This window comes from Carcharhinus amblyrhynchos, chromosome 29 (genome assembly GCF_965287045.1).
Source record: "Carcharhinus amblyrhynchos chromosome 29, sCarAmb.v2.hapA, whole genome shotgun sequence".
Classification (NCBI taxonomy): domain Eukaryota; kingdom Metazoa; phylum Chordata; class Chondrichthyes; order Carcharhiniformes; family Carcharhinidae; genus Carcharhinus; species Carcharhinus amblyrhynchos.
The window spans coordinates 3,992,916-4,013,019 of record NC_137352.1 but is presented as its reverse complement, the minus strand read 5'-3'; the positions used below and the strand labels follow the sequence as shown (position 1 = coordinate 4,013,019).

At 45.6% G+C, this 20,104-nt stretch overlaps 1 long non-coding RNA gene across 1 annotated transcript in view; it reads right to left on the bottom strand.

The window, feature by feature from the left end:
• Positions 1-19,648, bottom strand: part of LOC145359928 (uncharacterized) — a 60,294-nt gene extending 40,646 nt beyond the window's left edge. The window contains exon 1 of the long non-coding RNA XR_013889650.1: positions 19,568-19,648. This is a non-coding gene — a long non-coding RNA (uncharacterized LOC145359928). The remainder of the gene's footprint in view (positions 1-19,567) is intronic.
• Positions 19,649-20,104: the final 456 nt, after the last annotated feature.

Below are 20,104 nucleotides of genomic sequence, written 5' to 3'. Positions count from 1 at the left end.
AAAAGGAGGCCATTAGACACACAGTGCCTGTGTCAGCTCTTTTAAAGAGGTATCCAATTAGCTCCAGTCTCCTCTGCTCTCTCCCCACAGCCGTCAATGTTTTCTTTCCAAGTATTTATCCACTTCCCTTTTGAAAGTTACTAATGAATCTGCTTCCACTGGCCTTCCAGATTACAACAGCTCGCTGCAAAAAAAAGAGATTCTCCTCATTCTGGCCCCTGCTTCTTTGACCTGGCTGCCGGCACACACTCAAACTCCGTGGGCCCCATCTATTTCCCTATGTAAACAGTGATAAGCTTGAAAGTTGCCTTCATGATGTGCAGTTGGCTGCAACACAAAATGTTAGTGCCTCTCCCACCTTCCCTGTGGACTCCGATCATTTTCCACACAAACTGACTCTTTGATCTCCATCCAGGCAGATGCTGGGCTCCATCCCAAATGGAAAAATTCATCGTTTTTGCAATAATCAAATACTCCTCGGGTAAGAGGTCCTTGCGGTTAGGTGCAAACAGACTGATCAATCATTACTTTTTTAAATCTTCGATGAAAGATCCTTTGGCTTGGCAAATGGATGTGTGTGACAGTAAATAATTTTAATTTGAGAAAGGAAGGAGGAGGGACAGAAGCGAGTGAGAGTGAAAGAAGGAACTCGAGAAAAAGGTGGAAAGGCAGGATAAGAGAGAAAGAGAAAGCAAAAGCTCACACAGACTGAAGGGCGAAAGAAACTGAAACAGACAAAGAAAGAGGAAGAACAACAGGAGATAGGAATGTGGATAATAAGTGAAAACAGAGAAAGAGACTGAGGAGAAGCGAGACAGATAGAGAAAGGTTCCAGGACACCTGTGTCAGTTCTCCAGTTACCCACTTAGTTTCACTCTCCTTTTACTTTCAAAATGCTTATTCACTTAACTTATTAAACTGCTATGGCATGGTGGCACGGTGGCTAGCCCTGCTGCCTCACAGCGCTAGGGACCCATGTTCAATCCCGACCTCAGGTCACTGTCAATGTGGAGTCGGCACGTTCTCCCTGTGTCTGCATGGGTTTCCTCCAGGTGCTCTGGTTTCCTCCCACACTCCAAAGATGTGTAGGTTTGGTGGATTGGCTGTGCTAAATTGCCCCTTAGTGTCTCAAGATATAAAGTAAAAGTTTATTTATTAGTTACAAGTAGGGTTTACATTAACACTGCAATGAAGTTACTGTGAAATTCCCGCGGTCACCATACTCCAGCGCCTGTTCGGGTTCACTGAGGGAGAATTTAGCATGGCCAATACACCTGACCAGCACGTCTTTCAGACAATGGGAAGAAACCGGAGCACCTGGAGGGAACCCACACAGACATGGGGAGAATGTGCAAACTCCACACAGTGACCCAAGCCAGGAATTGAACCCGGGTCCCTGGCATTGTGAGGCAGCAGTGCCAACATATAGATTAGGTTGATTAGTCATGGTAGATGTGCAGAGTTCTGGGCTTGGAGGGTGCAGTGAGTGGACCTGGGTAAGATGCTCTTCTGAAGAGTCAGTGCAGACACAATGGGCTGAACGGCCTCCTTCTGCAGTGTAGGGATTCTATGGCTATGGATTCTGTTTCTGCAGGAGCAGTCCCAACAGCCTCAGTCTATACAAAAATAAAAATAAAGAGACAAAGAAAATGAAAGGAGAGAAAGCAATTAAGGAAGGAAAATAAAACACAAGTGAGACACACATGGACCAGAGAAGATGAGAGAGAGCCACAGACAGAGAAACAGCAGAAACAAGCTGAAAACCTTGGCTTCCCTTGAGGTTTGTTAATTTCAAACCTTTGTTCTTTAATTCTGTGCTCACAGTCCGAGAGGTAAGCATGACCACTGCCACCATGCTGTAAGGTTCTCTCTGGAGGTTTGTGTGGTTGAACATTAAGTGTTGAGTGTAACACACAATTACACACATATCTCCAAGGTATAGCCCTGTCTATATGTTATCTTTATGCTGACTTCTGTCAGATTCTCGATACACCATCATACTCTGTCCTGTCACTCTCAACATCCCATTGTGGGTGGATCTGTGTTCCAGTTCCAGATTAACCCCTGCTATGCCAAACACCCCTATATACACAATGCACCTGTGACGTGTCTGCCTCTGCAGAGCTCTGTCCGATATTCTTTGCCTTAAACTCCTAAACCTTTGCAAACAGAATTTTTTGCCTCTGATGAGACAACCGTATGGCACAAGACATGAAATCAAAACACAAAGGGGTGGGGGAGGGAACCAAGGTGATCAGATCAGGCCTGGGTGGATAGGTCCACTGATCGTCCTATTGGCTCACTGCCCCCGATGCTGAGCTTGATGGTAACTCCCAGTAATTATGCCTCTTGGTAATTCCCTTATTCCCGACCCCTTCCATTGAAAAGCTCAATTCCATTCACCCAGCCCCCAAAAACATTTTTGTTATTGTATGCGGTTTCTGGATAAAGCAAAATTCCCACTGGGGATGAGGAATGCTCCACAAGATTTCCAAAGTCTGAGCCAGAGAATACAGGAAGAACGGGGAAACCAAACCATACTAACAGCAGGCACTGAACTTTCATTTGAAATTTTTGCACTCTTGAATGTTTCTGATGGATTCCTTTGCCTTCCTGGAACTTGCATAAAGTCATGTCAGCTGATTTCCAGCAACTCTTTTGATTCGGGTTTCAATATCTGCAGGGATTATCTGTTCGGATTTCCGTTGCTTCCTGAATAATCCTACCTCCACCCTCACATTATTTTTCCCCACTTCCACCCTCCCTCCTCAGGGCACTGACAATCTCACTGCCCAACAGGGGATTATGGAGGCCACCCACCTTAGCTTCTGCTTCCTCTTCTTTGCACCTGCCAAAGGCCATTAAATCTACTCACACATCAACTATTTAACCTGAATGTGCTTTACTGGCAAAAGAATCAGAGGACAATTGAAAATTTCCTTCATGCAGCAAGTTGCGATGCTTTTGGAATCCACAGTCTGAGTGGGTGGTGGGAGTAATTATCAAAAAGGAATTGGATAAACACTTGAATGGGAAAAACTGAGAAGCTACAGCAAAGGGCGTACCCAAGCTTACCAGGTAACCACATGTATTTACCCTTCTAATCCCCCTAACCTGGAGACACTAAAGGGCAATTTAGCATGGCCAATCAGCCTAACCTGGAGTGTGGGAGGAATCAGAGCATCCAGAGGAAACCCACATGGACACAAGGAGAATGTGCAGACTCCACACAGATAGTGACCCAAACCGGAAATCGAACCAGGGTACTGGTGCTATGAGGCAGCAGTGCTAACCATTGTGCCACCATGACCCTCAGCAGTGAACCAGATGGGATTTTACAATGATTTCACGACTGTTATGAATGAGATGAAGATTTTAGACCAAGTTTGTAATTAGTTGAATTTAAATTCATGCAGCTGGCCGTGGGATTTGAATTCTGGTGTGTGAACCTGAGTTAGACCGCACTTGGAATATAGTGTTCAAGTCTGGTCACCACACTACCAGAAGGATCTGGAGACTTTGGAGAGGGTACAGAAAGGATTTACCAGGATGTTGCCTGAAATGGAGGTCATTAGCTATGAGGAGAGGTTGGAGAAACTTGGTTTGTTCTCACTGGAACGTCGGAAGTCGAGGGGGGACCTGATGGAAGTCTATAAGATTATGAGGGGCATGGACAGAGTGGATCGTCAGAAGCTTTTTCCCAGGGTGGAAGAGTCAATTACTAGGGGGGCACAGGTTTAAGGTGCGAGGTGGGAAGGTTTAAAGGAGATGTACGAGGCAGATTTTTTACACAGAGGGTGGTGGGTGCCTGGAACTCGCTGCCGGCAGAGGCAGTGAAAGCGGATACAATAGTGACTTTTAAGGGGTGTCTGGAAAAATACATGAACAGGATGGGAATAGAGGGATATGGTCCCTGGAAGGGTAGAGGGTTTTAGTTCTGTTGGGCAGCATGGTGGGTGCAGTCTTGGAGAGCCAAATGGCCTGTGCTATAATTTTCTTTGTTCTCTGTTCAGTATAGGCTGGGTGTTTGGATTACTCGTGAGTAACTGTCCCCTGCAACCTACACCTCAGTGCAAAGCGGAACAGGTCTGGCTTTAACTTATCCTTTATCTGACCTTGAGGATATACAACTTGCAATATATCCCTTCCACACCCATAGAAACCGAAACACAAATAAATTTAATTTACAAAGTTTATGTTGTATTTGTAACAGGCCATTCGGCCCACCCGGTGGATGCTGCTGTTCTTCTTCCTCCCCCTTTTCATATAATTCTGGCAACATATCCTTCTATTCCATTTTCCTTCATTTAAAGAATCATTAAATCTACTCACCTATCAATTTGTTAACCTGAATGTGCTTTACTGGCAAAAGAATCAGAGGACAAATGAGAACTTCTCCATGCAGCAAGTTGTGATGCTTTGGCAATTCACAGCCTGAGTGGGTGGTGGGAGTAACTATCAAAAAGGAATTGGATAAACCCTTGAGCCGGGTAAAATGGAGAAGCTATAGCAAAGGGCAGTGGGAGGAGTGGGACTAATTGGATCGTTCTTTTAAAAAGTTGGCATAAACGTGATGAGCCACATAGCCTCCTGTGCTCTGTCAGTCTTTACTGTTCCAATTCCTCCCCCAGGAATTGGTTATTATAAACCTACATCTAGGAAAGTGTGCCCACAAATTTATTTATTTTGGTGGTTTCTTGGTAGGAGTTTGCACAATGGGGGAACCCCCTCCCAACATGGTTTTCCTGTCCTCCTGCTCCTGATAAAACCCCACCATTCCTGCCACACCTACTCTCTAAGTCACCAAAACCTTGGTTGGCAGCTCCCGAGGCCAGAATTCCCTTCACAGTGAGGGGTGGAAGTGTCACTGTTGCCCCCCACCACCCCTGCTGCATGTTATGGCTGCTGGGCAGATGTACATAAAGCAAGCTGGCTTCCTGCAACTTTCCCTCCAGTGGGGGTGTGGGAAGAACCATTGACCCTCCTGCCAACGCCTCCCCCTTGCAATGCCCAGTAAAATGCAGTCTGATTGGTCTAGAAGAGGTGGGAATGGCAGAATCATAAACAGTCACCACCTCAGAGCAAAAACAAGAAAAAAAAATCAAAATTTGCAAAGAAAAAGAAAACAAAATGGAGACATACACAGAAACATAGAAACTCGAAGCAGGAGGAGGCTATTCAGCCCTTCGAGTCTGTTCTGCCATTCATTCTGGTCATGACTGATTATTAAATTCAATATCCCCCGTTCCCCCTCATGTTCCTTGATCCCTGTAGCCCCAAAACCTATATCTAATTCCTTCTCAAGAATACACAATGTTTTGGCCTCAATTACATTCTGTGGTCAAGAATTCCACACATTCTCCACTCTCTGTGTGAAGAAATTTCTCCTCACCTCAGTTCTAAAAGGTTTACCCCTTATCCTTAAACTATGACCCTTAATTCTGGATTCCCCCACCGTTGAGAACATTCTTTCTGAACCTACCCTATCTGACCCAGTCAGAATTTTATAGGTTTCTATGAAATTCCATCTCACTCTTCTATATTCAAATGAATATAATCTTAACCAATTTAGTCTCTTCTCATATGACAGACCTATCGTCCCAGGAATCAGCCTGGTAAACCTTCGCTGCACTCCCTCTATTACAATAACATCCTTCCTCAGGTAAGGACTCTAAAATTCCAATACTCCAGGTGTAGCCTCACCAATGCCCTGAACAATTGCAGCAAAAAATTCCTAACCCTATACTCAAATCCTTTAGTTATGAAGGCCAACATACCATTTGCCGTCTTTACTGCCTGCTGTACCTGTGCACTTACTTTCAGCAACTAATGCATGAGGACGCTAAGGTCTCGCTGAGTATTCACCTCTCTCGATTTACACCCATTCAGATAATAACCTGCCTTCCTATTATTGCTACCAAAGTGGCTACCCTCACATTTATCCACATTATGCTGCATCTGCCATGCAGATGCCCACATACTCAGCCTGTCCAAATCACACTGAATCATCTCTGCATTCTCCTCACAGCTCACCTTTCCACTTAACTTTGTATCCTCTGCAAACTTGGAGACAATACATTTAATTCCTTCATCTAAATCATTAATATATAAAGTGAACAGTTGAGGTCCTAGCACAGATCCCTGCAGTACCCCCTAGTCACTGCCTGCCTTCAGAAAAAGACCCATTTATTCCGACTCTTTGCTTCCTGTCTGCTAACCAGCTTTCCATCCATCTCAAGACACAACCCACAATCCCATGTGCTTTAACAGGTGAGAGACTTTATCAAAAGCTTTCTAGACTAAATAAGCCACATCCACCGATTCTCCCTGATCAGCTCTACTGACGACATCCTCAAGAATTCTAGTAGATTTTTCAAGCATGATTTCCCTTTCCATGCTGACTTTATCTGATTATCTCACTGCCTTTCAATAATAGACTCTAGCAACTACCCCAGTACCAACGTTCGGCTCACTGCTCTATAGTTCCTGTTTTCCCTCTATCTCCTTTTTGAACAGAGGGCTTACATTAGCTACCCTCCAATTGGTAGGAACCATTCCAGAATCCAAAGGAGTTTGGAAAATGAATACAATGGATCTACTATTTCTAGGACCCCTTCCGTAAGTACTCTGAGATAAGATTATCAGACGCTGGAAATTTATCTGCATTCAATTCCATTAATTTCCCTAAAATCATTTCTCTACTAAAACTTTCTTCAGCTCCTCAGTAAAACTTGTGTTTCTCAGGACTTTTAGTACATTATTCACATTTGCCTTTCCAAAGTACAAATTTAGTTCCTCAGCCTTTGTTCCCCATTATGAATTACCCCATTTCTGATGGAAAGGGGCCTTTATGTCAATCTTTTTCTCTTTACATACCTTTAGAAACTTTTACTGTCAGTTTTTATGTTCTCTGCTAGCTCACTTTCACACTCTATTTTCCCTTCTTAATCAATCCCTTTGTCCTCCTTTGCTGAATTTTAAACTGCTCCCTATCCTCAGACCTATTGATTTTTCTTGCCAATTTGTATGCTTTGTCCTTGAATCTGATACTGTCTCTAATTTCCTTTGAAAACCACGGTTTGGCCGCAGGAAAAAACATTTTTTTGAATTCACCTATTCATTCTTTAAATGCCTCACACTGCCTGTCCACTGCCTTTCCTTTCAGCCCATCATGGCCAACTCATATGCTTCATACCATCGTAGTTATCTTTATTGAGATTCAGAATCCTGGTCTCAGAATCAACTATGTTACTATCCACTTTGATAAAGAATTCTATCATACTGCTCCAGAAAACTCCAGAAATTCCTCCGCTATTGTACTGTGTTTAATTTGACTCTCCCAATCTATATGAAGATTAAAGTCACCCAGAGATGATCTTTAACACACGCTTCTCTGATTTCCTGTATAATGCTACTCCCAACATTACCGCTACAGTTTGGTGGTCTGTATAGCATCCCCACAAATGTTTTTTGCCCCTTGGTGTTTCTCAACTCAACCCACAGAGATCCACATCATCTGCGCTAATATCTTTCCTCAATATCATGTTGATATCTTTTTTAATCAACAATGCAACTCCACCACTTTTCCATTCTGTCTGTCCTTCCTAAACACTGAACAGCCCTCAATATTTATTTCCCATCCTTGGTCACTTTGGAGTCATGTATCTATAATCCTGACCATATCATATCCTCTTACACATATCTGCGCAACTAATTCATCCATTTTGTTTTGAATGCTCCAAACATTCAGGTACAAAACCTTAAGCTAGTCCGTTTAACATACCTTGTCCCATTCCTACTACTTTTTCCTGTGTTCTTATCTGTTTCTGACCTTTGGTTTCTCTGTCTATCACTTTCCTTATTCCCCTTGCTGCCCTTTTCTATGCCTTTTGTGCCTCCCCTGTGTAGCAGAGCAACTGTGATGCTCTGAATTTGGCTGGTGCTGTTATCCCCTAAAAGGCCATTCCTTTCAACACTGTCCAAAATGGTATATCTATTTTGCAGGGAAATAGCCACGGGAGATTCCTGCACTGCCTGCCCAGGCCTCTTGCTCTGCCTGGTGGTCACCCATTCCTCTCCTGCTTGTGGGGTCAGAGCCTGCAGTGTGACCACCTTTCTATAAATGCTACTCATGACACTCACCGCCTGGCGGATGCTCTACAGTGTCCCCAGGAGCCACTCCAGCTCTGAAACTCAGGTTTCCAGGAGCTGCAGCTGGAGACACTTCCAGCACACATGCTGGCTCTGGGAACTGGAAACGTTCCTGGTCTCCCACATAGAGCAAGGGCAAACCATGGCTTGGAGCTCTCCTGCCATGTCTTACTCCTTTTAATTAAATTAACGCTTTTACTATCAAACAATATTGACGAGGACCATTCTTCTCCGCTCTTTATTATTATAGAATATATTTCTTACAAACAGTGAATCCTAGAATGATATCTTAACAATCATAACCAATTGTAGTAGGAAGTAACCACCCAATTATACTCACCCAAACAGATGTTTGGATTTCCTTAGGAGACATAAACTTGCACTCAGCTCCTTCTTACAGTCTTTAAATCATCTGGCTCTACTCTTAGATTCATGTTTTCTTTAATCCTTTATCCTCCAAGTTTTGTTCCCTAACTTTTATCTTGTTTCGTTATTTAAATTTCAGCTATTTAAACACAATTATCAATATCAATTACTCACCAACCAATCAGCTTACTGTTTTCCTGTGATATCACTCTTGGATGTTGCAAACTGAGTGCGCTTTTTGGTGGTTATACCTCAAACCTCGCTCCCCCTCCATCCCCCATTCCCAGAGATATCCCTCACTGGACCCCAAACCTCGCTCCCCCTCCATCCCCCATTCCCAGAGATATCCCTCACTGGACCCCAAACCTCACTCCCCCTCCATCCCCCATTCCCAGAGATATCCCTCACTGGACCCCAAACCTCGCTCCCCCTCCATCCCCCATTCCCAGAGATATCCCTCACTGGACCCCGAACCTCACTCCCCCTCCATCCCCCATTCCCAGAGATATCCCTCACTGGACCCCTAACCTCGCTCCCCCCTCCATCCCCCATTCCCAGAGATATCCCTCACTGGACCCCGAACCTCGCTCCCCCTCCATCCCCCATTCCCAGAGATATCCCTCACTGGACCCCAAACCTCGCTCCCCCTCCATCCCCCATTCCCAGAGATATCCCTCACTGGACCCCGAACCTCACTCCACCCTCCATCCCCCATTCCCAGAGATATCCCTCACTGGACCCTGAACCTCGCTCCCCCTCCGTCCCCCATTCCCAGAGATATCCCTCACTGGACCCCGAACCTCGCTCCCCCTCCGTCCCCCATTCCCAGAGATATCCCTCACTGGACCCCGAACCTCGCTCCCCCTCCGTCCCCCATTCCCAGAGATATCCCTCACTGGACCCCGAACCTCGCTCCCCCTCCGTCCCCCATTCCCAGAGATCTCCCTCGCTGGACCCCGAACCTCGCTCCCCCTCCGTCCCCCATTCCCAGAGAAATCCCTCGCTGGACCCCAAACCTCGCTCCCCCTCTATCCCCCATTCCCAGAGAAATCCCTCGCTGGACCCCGAACCTCGCTCCCCCTCCATCCCCCATTCCCAGAGATCTCCCTCACTGGACCCCGAGCCTCGCTCCCCCTCCATCCCCCATTCCCAGAGATCTCCCTCACTGGACCCCGAACCTTGCTCCCCCTCTATCCCCCACTCCCAGAAATGTCCCTCGCTGGACCCCGAACCTCGCACTCCCTCTATCAGTACAGGAACAGGCCCTTCGAACCTCCAAGCCTGCACCTATCGCGGAATCCTATCAACACCCAATCTACAGCCCAATCCATCACTCAAACTAGCCTCCCTTCCCACTGACTCTGCCTACACTTCCCACTGCCTCAGCAAAGCAGCCAGTATAATTAAGGACCCCATGCACCCCGGACATTCTCTCTTCCACCTTCTTCATTCAGGAAAATGATACAAAAGTCTGAGGTCACGTGCCAACTGACTCAAAAACAGCTTCTTCCCTGCTGCTGTCAGGCTTTTGAATAGACTTGCCTTGCATTAATTTGACCTTTTTCTACACCCTATCTATGACTGTAACATTACATTCTGCACTCTCTCATTTCCTTCTCTATGAACAGTATGTTTTGTCTCTATAACGAGCAAGAAACAATACTTTTCACTGTACGTTAATACATGTGACAATAATAAATCAAACCAAATACCAACTGATATATCTCTTTATTCCTTGTTTGATCATATGCCTATCAAGTAAGTCTTAAATGTCACAACCACCTCACTTGGCAATGCATTCCAGGTCCCCACCACTCTGTAAAAAACTTCCGCCCCCCCACTATCGCGCATCTCCACTGAACCTTTCCCCTTACCTTGAACTTGTTCCCCCATGTAATTGTCATTTCTGTCCTGGGAAAAAGCTTCCAACGGTTTACCCTATCTGTACCCCTCACAATTTTATAAATTTCTATCAGGTCGCCCCTCAGCCTCCGTCTTTCCAGACAGAACAATCCCAGTTTATTCAATCTCTTTTCATAGCTAAAGATTACACCTGAAGATTACAGATAGGCTTCTCAGGACTGAACAAGACTAGGATCATTTGAATGTTGCTGAGTCTCCAGGGACGGGAGGTGATAAGAAGGGGATGGCCTAGTGGTATTATTGCCAGACTGTTAATTCAGAAACTCAACTAAAGTTCTGGGGACCCAGGTTCAAATCCTGCATGGCCAAAGTGGAATTTGAATTCAATGTTTTCTTTAAATCTGGAATTAAGAATCTGCTGATGACCATGGAACCACTGTCAACTGTTGGAAAAACCCATCTGGTTCACTAACGCCCTTTAGGGAAGGAAATCTGCCGTCCTTACCCTGGTCTGGCCTACATGTGGCTCCACAGCCACAGCAATGTGGTTGACTTCCAACTGCTCTCCAAGGGTAAAAAGGGATGGGCAATAAATGCTGGCCAGCCCGCGATGCCCATGTCCCATGAATGAATAAACTAAAAGCAAAGGTGGGAGAATGGGATTGATAAATAGATTAGCTCTGATTTAATTGGATTGCGGGAGTGGAATGGTCTAATCCTGCTCCTATGTAACTGAGAGACTGATTACTTGTAAAATATTTCTGCAGTTTAGTGGGTGACTTTATATAAGGTGAAACTTTGTTCCTCTCCTGTGCCACCTTCGTGAGATTCATCCTTCAGTGGAACGAGGCTTATGAAGCACAATGCTTCAAAGTCACAGTTAGCAATCTCTCCCACAGCAATGGACCTGAGCCAGCCTCAGGGCCCAGGGTGATTTACGGGACAAGCTATTCAGCATCAAAATTACTAACGTAAAAGGAATCACCTCCAGAACGGACCTAGTAAACGTAGATGGTAACGGCTACATGGCAATGTGAAGAAATTCAAGGGCACTGCCACAAGCAGGTACGTGAGCGAATAAGACAACTGGCAGACAGGAGCAGAATCATCTGCTCTGAGCCTCAGGCCTGTGGCTGGTGGGAAGCGGGAGTAATTCCTACCACAGCAGGAAATTTTGCCAAAACATGCAATGCCAGAGGTTTCCCAATGAGTTGCGTGGCAGGATGGGCAACAAGCCACATCCACTGTCATATTTAACAGGTGCCCAGATAATTCATTCATCGTCTACTGGACTCTGGAACAGAACAGCCGAAGCCAAGCAGCACAGTCCCCAAAGTTCAGTGATTCTTCACTGGACACACTACTGAATGCCGTGGAGTGAGTACAGGAGGGATGTCATTTACCCAAGGAATGGGGAGGAACAGTACGTGGGCCTCAGTGGCAAGGCCACCATCTGTGCTGCCCGTGCATAGAAGTTCTTGGCAAGTTGTTAGGGTGCTTCCTCATAGCCCCATTGCACTCCATGTAGTCTGCAGGTAGGGAGGCAACCAGGGTGGTGATGGGCGGGGGGAGGGGGGGGGGGCGAGCGGTGCGGGCTGGATTTGGCATAGAGGGCCACTGCCGATGCAGACGTTACCCTGCCACTGCTTCCAGCTGCTGGAGCCTGGGGCTCTGACAGGTCCTGCCAAAATACCTTTGCAGGTTAGCAGCATTTTTCAGATGGCAGAGTTGCCAGTGGGTTGATGGTGAAGATTGGCAAACATCACCTGCATCACAAGCGCTCACTCATCATTGTTCTTCCTTACGCAGGACAACTTAATGCACAATAGGCATGAGAAAGAGAGGGTGTGCCCAATTCCACCACACACACACACACACACACACACACACACACACACAGTATGCAGAGTAGGCTACTGAGCTGGCAGGCGAGAACCATGACTGTTACTATGGTGATGGTGAGGCTCACTTTCCCCAGCCATCCCGTGAGGTAGCATGCTTAATCTCTGCGTGTAGAAACCTGAGTGTAAGATTATGCAATGTAGGAAACAGCCAGTCACTCATTCTCTTCTCTTTCCATTCCAGGTGCCAGTAGGAAGAAGCTAAGGGCAAACCCCAAACCTTGGCCTACAGAGGAGTGAGGGGGGATGATGGAACAATTCTCACCTGTACAACTGTTTCAGTCATCACTTGCACGCCCGCCAGCGGCACACACCTTGGGATCAGACCTGGCTTGGGCTGGGCCTCATACTCTAGTGGTCACCATATGGACACATGTCCGCAGCAGGAGGCGGCTGGGAAAGCCAACATCACCGGCACTCCGAGCACTGCTTGAGACAGGTTTCTGCTAAATCAGATTCAGAATGCAAGCCTCTGGGCATGGTCCGAGACAAGATGCAGCAAGAGGCAGGGGAACAGAGGAAGAGGTGTCAGAGGCTCGCAACAGAGGGGCACGTGAGGTGGAGGACTCTGCCCACTTGCTCTCTGATGTAATGGCAGTGATATGTGTGCACATGGAGGTCTCCATGGGGAAGGGGTGGATGCCATGGAGACCCTGATCCTGCAGATGCCCAGTTTCTGCCATTGATGTATACAGACCAACCACTCCATTGCTGTGGCTATCAGCAAGGTTTTGCAGTGGCTACACAAGAAGGGGTTGGGGCACCTCACCCTCCCTCCAGGTGTCCCTTTTCCTCAGGCAGTAAGGGAGGGGCCCTCGGGCACTCAAAGGGTGGAGGAACAATAGGTAGACACCCCTGGGACCACTGCACTCAAGACCCTCCAAGGGCACTCAGGTATTCAGAGACTCCTCTGTCTGTGACACATCACCTCCAGTATCTGGGACCGTTGAGGGTGCACCTCTCCCAGAGTGGAAATCCAAACACAGCTGAGACCTTCCAGGCCTTGAACCTCCAGAGGACACCCACCAAATTCAAAATAGACAAGAGAGCAGGGTGATTACTAGGCTGCCTCCATCCCTGCTGCAGATGTGGGGAAACAGCTGGATGAAGTGGTAGGAAATGTAAAATTAAGAAATTCTGAATTCACTCTGGTGACGTGGATGCACTGTTATTGTTCATTGTTGCTGCACAATAGTAAATAAATATGTGTACAGTTGCATTTCATGGAGGTCTCCTCAGTTTTTACTGTTCCTGGTGGGATGGTATGATCCCACCCAACATTAGCAATAGCTCAAGCAGTCAAATTCTTCAACTTGGCTATGAACCAATCAGCTACATTTTAACCTAACCCACAGTGTGGAATATTTGAGTTTCACGCCCAATGTTCCAACTGGCCTTTATTAGTCCCATCTGATTCAAGTTAGGTGGCTTAGTCATGGTAAGTGCGTGGGGTTACAGGGATAGGGTGGGGCAGGGCGGGGAGGGGTGGGCGTGGGTAAGATGCTCTTCCTGAATTGGTGCAGACTCCTATGGGCCGAATGGCCTCGTTCTGCACTGTAGGGATTCTATGAAGACCCTAATTGCTCCCCTACTCACCCCCTCGCAACCATCCCCGAATTGTACTGTCCATTGATGGTGTAAGTGGGTTAAATGAGCACCCTGTGAAACAGCTGCATCAGGTCACCTTTCTCTCATTAGCAAATCAATGTGTAATTGGCTGGAATGATGTGAGTGAGCAGACTGGTCATTACAGAACTGATTAGCCATTCTGCCTGCTCGGTGCACACACAGTGCATTCTGGAAAATGGTACATTGTCATCTATCATTTTCCCTTCATGCAAATACAAAGTTTGGGGTGCGTAACTTCCCAATTATATGGTATGAATGACAAGAGGAAATCTCTCCTGGTCTAACCACACAGTGCCCATGGACAAAGAGAAATCCACTGCATGACTCTACCATACAGAATGTACTACACCCTTGACAAATTCAGAGTCTTGGGATGTGGACACGGCTAGCAACATTTACCTCGTGAAAGCTCATGATTCCAAATAAACCTGTTGGACTTTACCTGGTGTTGTGAGATTTCTTTCTGTGCCCATCCCAGTCCAATGCCGGCATCTCTACATCATAACATTTATCAAATATTGGGGAGAGTGTTTTTACTGCCCCTTCCAATTTGGCCTTGAGGAGGTAGTGGTGAGTCTCACTCTTTAATTATTGCAGTCCATGTGGTGCAGTTATATCATTGGTGCTGTTGAGGGCTGGATGTTCCAAGATTTTGACCCAGCGACATTGAAGGAAAGGTGATATTGTTTCAAGTCAAGACGGTGTGTGATTTGGAGGGGAACTTGCAGGCGGTTGTGTTCCCGTGCATCTGCTGCATTTATCTTTCCAGGTAGTAGAGTTTGGAAGGTGCTGTCAAAGAAGCCTCGGCGAGTTGCTGCAGTGCATCTTGTAGATGGTTCACACTGTAGCTATGGTGAGCCAGTGATGGGAGTGAGTATTGAACCTTGTGGAATCCATAGACAGAAGTATGCAAGAAACATTATTAAACCATTTAGATAAAGGCAAAATACTGTGGATGCTGGAATCTGAAACACAAACAGAAAATGCTAGAGAAACTCTGCAGCTCTGACAGTGTCTGTGGGGAGACATGGAGCCAACATTTTGAATCTGGAGATGCTGTCAGACCTGCTGGTAGAGATTAGGGTTTGGAAGATGCTGTCAAAGAAGTCTTGGGATGGCACAGTAGCACAGTGGTTAGCACTGCTGCTTCATAGCACCAAGGGATCTGGGTTCGATTCCCGGCTTGGGTCACTGTGTGGAGTTTGCACGTTCTCTCTGTGTCTGTGTGGGTTTCCTCCGGGTGCTCCAGTTTCCTCCCACATTCTGAAAGATGTGCTGGTTAGGTGCAATGGCTCTGCTAAATTCTCCTTCAGTGTATCCGAACAGGCACCAGAGTGTGACGACTAGGGGATTTTCACAGTAACTTCATTGCAGTGTTAATGTAAGCTTACTTGTAACACTAATATATTAGAAAAAGATGTTATTGGATGCAAATAAGTGTGAAGTAGGCACTTTGGGAGAAACAACATGGAGAAAAGATATGATCAAATGGTAGATATTCTGACAAACATGTAAGAATAGATAGTCCTGGAAATACACAACCACTAATGCTCGAAAATGCTGCAGGACAGGTTGATAAGATTGTTGAGAATGCACTCAGGACACTTGGCTTTGTAAATAGTGACACTGAATATAAAAATAAGGAACTTGTGTAAAACCTTTATAAATTACTGGTTAGACTATTGTGTCCAACACTATAGAAAGGATGCACCCTGGAGAGGGTTCAGCAGGCTGGTCCCCACTGATGAGGGAGTTCAGTGATATGAAGGAACTGGGGCTGTTCTCCTCAGAGCAGCGAAGGTTACAGAGGATAGGGGAAGGAAGAAGAAACTGTTTCTTCTGGTAAATGTGTCAACGAGCAGTGGTCATGGATTTATAATAATTGGCAAAGGAACTAAAAGGTAAATGTGGAGAATTTTTTTCAAGAGTTGATAAGTTCTGGAACTCATTACTTGAAAGCGTGGTAAAATCAGACTCTACAGGAAATTTCAGAAGGACATGTAATGAAGAGGACTAATTTGCAGAATTATGTGGGATTAAATTGAACAGGCACGAGGGACTGAGTAACCTCCTTCTGTTTTACAAGATTCTATATTTCTGTGAATCAGATGAAGCCTGCGGTTATTTGAACTCAATGCAACCTCACGCATTTCTGGGTATGTTATTGTCCAATAAAAAGTTAGAAGTCTACTAGTTGTGTCCCTTGTGATGTTTTCACATTATGTTCAGTTCACTTATGAACATGCCTCTCCTTCCACCTGAGTTACTGACAGAAAGAGTGTGGCTTCTTTCTGGCCCCTTGGCCAAGAGGCAGGATTGGGATAAAGAGCTTTGTCCATTGAGCACTGAGCCTGAATGCTCCCTCTTCTCTGAGCAAACAAATTAGGAGCAGGAGTGGGGAGTTCAGCCCTTCAAGCCCACTCGTCATTTAACATGACCATGGCTGATCTTATTCTGGTCTCAACTCCACCTTCCTGCCTGCTCCCCATTTTTGCCCTTTACCCGACTTTTCATCAGGGACCTATCTGTCGCTTTCTTGAATCAGTTGGTTGAGTTTGTCTGCACTGTGCCGGGGACAGGGGAGGGGGATTGAATATAAAAGTAGGGAGGTCTTGCTGCGGCTGTATAGGGCATTGGTGAGGCCACAGCTGGAGTACTGTGTGCAGTTTTGGGCACCGTACTTACGCAAGGATATTTTGGCCTTGGAGGGAGTGCAGAGGAGGTTTACTAGGCTGATACCGGAGTTGAGGGGGTTGAGCTATGAGGAAAGGCTGAATAAATTAGGCTTGTACTCGTTAGAGTTTAGAAGAATGAGGGGAGATCTCATTGAGACGTATAAGATGATGAATGGGATGGATAGGATAGAGGTGGAGAGACTCTTCCCGCTCAGAAAGGATAGTAGGACTAGGGGGCACAGCCTCAAGATAAAGGGGGGGCGGTTTAGAACGGAGTTGAGGAGGAACTTCTTCACTCAAAGGGTGGTGAATCTCTGGAATTCTCTGCCCGTTGAAGTGGTGGAGGCTACCTCGCTAAATATTTTTAAGACGCAGGTTGATGGGTTTTTGATAAGAGAGGGGATTAAGGGTTATGGGGAGAGGGCGGGAATGTGGAACTGAGCCACGACAGATCAGCCATGATCTTATTGAATGGCGGGGCAGGCTCGAAGGGCTAGTTGGCCTACTCCTGCTCCTATTTCTTATGTTCTCATGTTCTTATGACAGTGAGTTCCACAGGTTCACAACCTTCTGAGATAATTAGTTTCTCCAAGAATGGAAAATCCCGCCCTACGTCAACTGACCTTCGCACAATCCGTGTCCCACCCATTACATTTCCCGCAGCAAACAGGACGGGAAAATTCCGTCCCACATCTATGACCTCTTGTTCTAGACTGTCCCACAAGGGGGAACATATATTCAACGTCCACCGAGCATTAGTTCTCCAACAAACTGTCTCACACTTAGTGGATAAACACTTCTCCTGCACTCGTACCCCCAAACAATATGCATTTATGTAGCATTTTTGCTCAAAAAGTCCCAAAAGTATTTAGCAAGAGCAAGTTTGGCAGTAATTGCATGAGGAGGTTTTTGGACGGGTGGCAAACTTCAAGCAGTTTCTTCAAGAGAGAAACCAAGAGATGGAGAGGTTTAGAAGAGAACCCCAGAGCCTAGGGAGTTGATGGCATAGACATTAAACGTGGTAGGAAAGGGAGGTGAAAGGTGGCAGAGTACTGATATTGGAGGGTTGTGGGGCTGGAGCAGGTTACAGGGATAAGGAGAACTGAAGCCACTGGGGATATGAAAACAAGGATGAGAAATATTAAATCGAGCTATTGCCAGGCTAAGAACCAATGTTGATCAATAACCACAGGGGTGATCGATGAATAGGACTTGGTGAGAAGTAGGATACGGGCAATGGAATTGTGGATAAGCTCAAGTTTATTTAATGTGGGAGACAGGAGGCTGCTCCAAAAAGCATTGGAATCATCGAGGTAATGAAAGCACTGATGAGAATTTCAGCAGCAGATCAGCAGAGGTAAGGGCAGAAAGCAGCGATGTTTTGGAGGAGGCAGTAGCGAGCCTAGGTGTTGGAGCAGGCGTGTAGTGGAAAACACAGGATCAAATCGAATGCCAAGGCTGCGAAAGGTCTGTTTCAGTCTCAAACAGTGAGAAGGGAGTGGAGCAGGAGTCAGTGGAAACACATTATCCCAGTCGCCCCTTTGGGGTCACAATATAAATTAGATCTTTCTTTGTTTGATTGGAAGGTTTATAATTGCAGCCCCAATTGGATTTTCACAAAGTCATTAAGCCTGTGATAGGGCACAAGTGGTTGAAAATAAACTTTACATATAAACATGAACGCAGACTTATGGTGCAGCCGTTCCCTCGCTCTCTCTACCCAGCCTCAATGTGATTTCACAGATGGTTTCATTCATTCCTTGAATTCCTGCCATGAAACAGCACTGCGAAGAGTTTCAGCATGCCCAGAAAGGAAACCCAATAACAAACAAAAAGAATTCTCTTTTGTTTCTACCCATCTTCTCCTCTTCCCTAGTGAGGTTTAATTCTTGAGTGGTTACGTTGCTATGGGCACTGACAGTCACCTAGAACCCAATCAACATCAGCCTTTCTGGAATTACATAGTATTTACAGCACAGTAACAGACAATGTGCCCAACAAATGTCTTCCTACCCTATTCCTATCCAAATATTCTCTACTCCTTTCTTCCTTTCATGTATTTACTTTCCCCTTAAATATACCAATGCTATTCAGATCAACTACCCCTATAGTAACACATTGCATATTCTCCCTACTCTCTTGTTGAGAAGTTCCTCACAAATTTGTTCTTAGATTTATTAGTAACTAGTTTACATTCCTCACCTTCAGCTTTGAACTTGCTTCACAATTGGAAACATTCTATTGATCTGAGCTTGCTCACAATCATACGGTCACACATGCAACTTTTGATGAGGCGTGATTGAGTGGTGATTGACAATAGGGTAGTTCCTCTCCCATCCCAGCCTCACCATCCCCCCAGTAATCCAGATGTGCTGAGGTCAGTTGTAGGGACTTAAACAGCCATCTGTGATTCTGCCTATTCAGGGAATATAACGGGATAAAAGCAAATTACTGCAGATGCTGGAATCAGAAATAAAAACAGAAAATGCTGGAAAATCTCAGCAAGTCTGACGGCATCTGTGGAGAGAGAATAGAGCCAACATTTTGAGTCTGGATGACCCTGCATCAGGGCTAAGAGATGATCAGCCTCTTTGCTATAACTATAACACTACCTTCTGCACTCTCTCCTTTCCTTCTCTATGAATGGTATGCTTTGTCCGTCTAGCACGCAAGAAACAATACTTTTCACTATATATTAATACATGTGACAATAATAAATCAAATCAAAGGTCAGAATAAAAAAAAGTAGACAGATACAGATGGGAGAGTATATAATCGACTCATCCATTCCAAAAACCCGACAGTCCCATCACCTGACTGCTTCTCAAGTTATGCAAGAACTTTCCCACTATACGGGACAACTTCTACTATCATCCCTCAGTGTCTATTTGCCAATTCACCCCAACCCTCCTTGTCCAGTGCCCCTATTTAATTTGACTTGGTGTGATAGATTTCCCTTCCTTGGGCCTTTATGGATCTTACCTTCGTCAGTGAGGTCCTTCTTTCATGTCGCTTCTCCTCTCCTCTTTCCTTCCACTTCTTTCTTCTCCTCAGTCTTCCTCCTGAGCTGTCAATATCATGGGATTATTCACAACATCAGTGAATGCCTCTACTTTTCCTTAAAATATACACAAGGTTGCAATTACCCTGTAGAACTAGGATCAGGAATGAGGCTATTTAGCCCCTTAGACCTGTTTACCATTTAATTAGACCATGATTGATCTGTACTTCATTTCCATTTACCTACCTTTGACCCTAAGCATATTCAAAAGGGTCTTTTATTTCATTATAATGAATGCAGGGTCCCCCATCATTTTTTTGCACCATAATATATCGGATTTGTTATACACTTGGCAGCCTTCCATCTCGTGAGATGACTGTATGTGCCTTAGGGGTCAAGTCTATTGTAAAATACATCTGGTGTAGCTCGGGCTCCACTCTGGCATGGCAGTCTCTGCTGCTTCTTCCACAGATGAAGACAGAATAATGAGGTGTAAAATAATATGTACAGTGCTGCCC